This window comes from Schistocerca serialis, chromosome 7 (genome assembly GCF_023864345.2).
Source record: "Schistocerca serialis cubense isolate TAMUIC-IGC-003099 chromosome 7, iqSchSeri2.2, whole genome shotgun sequence".
In the NCBI taxonomy this organism is placed as follows: domain Eukaryota; kingdom Metazoa; phylum Arthropoda; class Insecta; order Orthoptera; family Acrididae; genus Schistocerca; species Schistocerca serialis.
Window position 1 is genome coordinate 161988743 of NC_064644.1, and position 4153 is coordinate 161992895.

Sequence of the window (4153 nt, forward strand, 5' to 3'; positions counted from 1 at the left end):
TCATTGGACTTGCCTCTTCACCGACAGGGCCTTGCCGCACGTTATTTATAAATAAAAAAGTTCAGAGTTAGGAGGTTCGTTTAATAGGTTAGCGAGAGTAACGTTGGGATTATTGAATCTCGGTTCTTAGAAACAGTCAGCTATTCCAGATGCATCTAATATTATCCTCGCGAATTAGTGTTAAAATACAGCTACTATACTTGGTTCATCATAAGAATAAACCTGATGTAAACAAACACAAACGCGATGATTGGTCAGAAGCCGAAGCACACGTTCACTGGTGTTATTACGCTCTTGGAGCTGGGTCCTACTTATGTATTAACTAAAAAAAACTCTCCCGAACGGGCCATGAAGGCCCAACGGTACCGACCGGCTGCCGTGTCACCTTCAACCCATAGGCGTCACTGGATGCGGATGTGGAGGGACATGTGGTCAGCACACCGCTCTCCCGGCCGTACGTCAGTTTCTGAGACCGGAGCCACTACTTCTCAATCAAGTAGCTCTTCAGTTTGCCTCACAAGGTCTGAGTGCACCCCGCTTGCCAACAGCGCTCGGCAGACCGGATGGCCACCCATCCAAGTGGTAGCCCAGCCCGACAGCGCTTAACTTCGATGATCTGATGGGAACCGGTGTTACCACTATGGCAAGGCCGTCGGCACTTATGTATTAGATATATTATTAATAAGTTACTTTAAATGAAACTTTAAGATGTTATAATGTATTAACAGCCATCAACGTTTTTCTTAATCACAATTTAGGTATGTAGTTTTTATTTCAAAAATCGTGTATAGTCACAGTCTGTGCACTTTTGTGCTCTTATTGTCGCGCTGTTGGTTGTTGTTGTTGTGGTCTTCAGTCCTGAGACTGGTTTGATGCAGCTCTCCATGCTACTCTATCCTGTGCAAGCTTCTTCAAATGGTTCAAATGGCTCTGAACACTATGGGACTTAACTTCTGTGGTCATCAGTCCCCTAGAACTTAGAACTACTTAAACCTAACTAACCTAAGGACATCACACACGTCCATGCCCGAGGCAGGATTCGAACTTGCGACCGTAGCAGTCCCGCAGTTCCGGACTGCGCGCCTAGAACCACTAGACCACCGCGGCCGGCTGCAAGCTTCTTCATCTCCCAGTACCTACTGCAGGTAAGCGCTGTTGGTACGTAGTATAAAAATCGCTGAGACTGCTTCCTGTTCAGTAGTGCAACACGCGTTTGGACACGGTTAAAATGTGCCGTGAAATAGCTTGTTCTGAATGTTCTTCATAAATTTACAGAGATAATCTGCACTGAAGTTTTCCCAGGGCTGTATTTGATACAGTTCAGAAATAAAACACATTGGGTTTATAGCAGAGTCGGTAGCGAAGGAGGTTACTGCAGTTGATGATTATCTTGTTCAAGTCTCGTCTGAGTCATTTTTTTCGTTCAATTTAAAATACCTACATGTCGTAAGTGTAAAATTCGTTATCATTTTCTAAGAATAATGCACATCTTCTTGTTTCTAATAACATATTGCATGCGAAATTCCTGTTTTCATTCCAAATATAAATTCTTAATTATCGATACTTTCTGAAAGATTGTTAAAAAAGGTTGCTTATGTTAAGAAAATATAACAATTTAATCTTTTAGGGCGAAAATGAGAAGTCAAATACACAGCTGTAGCCTCAAGCGAAACAGAGTGATGAGTGTCGTAGAAACATGTAAAACAATCATTTCCACAGCATCGAGTCCATCATATAAAAACTGAATTTTTACATTTGCCACTGTACCATTAAGATATGAACGCAACAGAACCAATGTGGAGCCAAGTTGATGTATTTAGCCCGAGAAATAACAACACTGTTAAGCTACCAGACGTAATGGAACCAATGCAAGCAGCTTTTCCGCATGTCACTGTCGAACGCTGGCGGGATATGGAACGGCACCTCATAAAAGAAGAGAAGAAAATGCGGCACCTGGTTGGCTTCGTGGATTCTGTTGTTGATCGACTCATTATCAACGTAGCAGATGGCAGTTCTAGAACTGAAATATATTTCTCGGATTCGGAGATTCAGATTCGGAGATTACCAGACGACTGACTGTAATTAATACCTTCGGTAGTTTCAGTATTCAACAGTATGGTGAAATCCTGCAGATCGCTTTTGCGTCACACATAGCTCGTTCAGAAAAATTACACAGTGTTTAAGTTAGGAATATCGATCACACCTGTTTGTAATTACAATACTATGTCACGTGAGAACGAAGGAATTTTATGCTTTCCCTCTGGTCACCTAGGAAGTGTGCGATAGTGCTAGAGTTTTGCGGAATATTATTGCATTCTATTTAAAAATTAAATGACATCCGAAGCTATATTGTTTTTTTGCTCGTCTCTTTTTACATCTGAACTGCAACTGCCCACATCATTGCAGGTTAGTTGGAAAAGCTGGTTGGCCAGTGCTGTCCACGTTTAATGCGCCGGGCCGGCCGAAGTGGCCGTGCGGTTAAAGGCGCTGCAGTCTGGAACCGCAAGACCGCTACGGTCGCAGGTTCGAATCCTGCCTCGGGCATGGATGTTTGTGATGTCCTTAGGTTAGTTAGGTTTAACTATTTCTAAGTTCTAGGGGACTAATGACCTTAGCAGTTGAGTCCCATAGTGCTCAGAGCCATTTGAACCATTTAATGCGCCGGTAAAGTTGTTGTCCTGCTTATTGCTCATTCTATGCGCGTGTAAAGCAACATAAAACGTATCCTTACGATCGTACCTGACTGTACTGGACGCAACTCGGCTTCCGCTCCTCGTAAAACGAAATCCAGTGAGATTCAAGCAAAGGCGGAAGAATACATGGCGTAATGTTTACATCAGGTTTATTCTTGTGAGGAACAGAGTATAGCCGCCACTCTGGCTTCGAACAACTTTTCTAAGTGTCAGTCGTAAAATACCGTTATTTACTGTAATAAAATACAACTGAAAATTCTACTAAAATACGAATAATACTCATATGCACACATAACGACACAATTCTTATTTCTGTAACATTTCTAATAAGCTATTATAAAATGCAAATCTAATTCTTAAATATAAGACCATATATTTTAAATATATATTAAAATATATATTACTAATTATGAGAAAATGTATTTCAAATATATTAAACACACAAAAAGTACGATTTATAAAATGATTATATTATTTCATATCCACATGCTTTTACTTTATGAATTTAATTTTGTTAAATTATATTTTACTGTTACATATTTATTCTTTGCGGAAATTAGCTCCAGGAAAGTGAAAACTTTGTCGTTGGAAGCTGTTGCCCTCTTGGTACTTGCTGCAGACGATTACGAGGACTCATGTTGAGGATGATGAAGAGGAGACAAATTTCTGTGTGGAGGAAGATGACGAAGGAAAAGAAGATGAAGAAGCACAAGAGGAATAAGATTAAGAAGACTTATAAAACTTTCAATTTCTTTTACTAATGTAGTAATGGCAGTAATATAAGCAGTTTTCTAATGCAGTTTACGATTAAAATGATAAATGTTCTCCGAAAACATTTTTTGTCCATTTCATTAATGTTTTTCCATATTCTTTTCGACATATTTGATCCGCTATTTTCAATTTTTTATTATGAAACAAAAATGGTTTTCAGAAAGGTCAGAAACCCCATTACATGCATTTTCGACCGTATTGGAGCAGATTCTGCAGTTTTGGCCAGGTTTTCAGGATTGTGGACCACTGCTTGCGGGCGAAGTGCGAGCTGCGAATCTGCAGCGTAAACGTGTCCTAAAGACATTTTTCCTAGCGATACTGATTGCGCTAACGACAAACTGATCTTTATGGTCGATAAATCCTCCTGTGTGAAGATCCCTAATAATTACATGACTGTGAGACAGCGCATGTACCTGAATACGTACACACTGCACCGCGTGTGTTGGAACGCGGCAACTCCCCACCGCCCACGGCGAAGACGCCGAGCACGCCCATATCCGTGTGGCGATGACGTCACTGGAACTCTCCCACTTTGCCTGCTATTTCGGGCCTTTTAAATGACTCGTCGGCCCAGGCGGTGAGCCTCCCTGCGCGACCACGTGGGGTACGCGTGGGCACCGTGACGCTCGCGTCAGCTGTAAACAAAGACAAAGCCATTGCTGCCAACAGCCATGTGGCCCTGAAACAGT

At 41.5% G+C, this 4153-nt stretch overlaps 1 pseudogene; it reads right to left on the reverse strand.

Annotated features, from left to right (window-relative positions):
• Positions 1-539: 539 nt before the first annotated feature.
• Positions 540-657, reverse strand: LOC126413659 (5S ribosomal RNA; annotated as a pseudogene).
• Between the last annotated feature and the right edge of the window lie 3496 nt (positions 658-4153).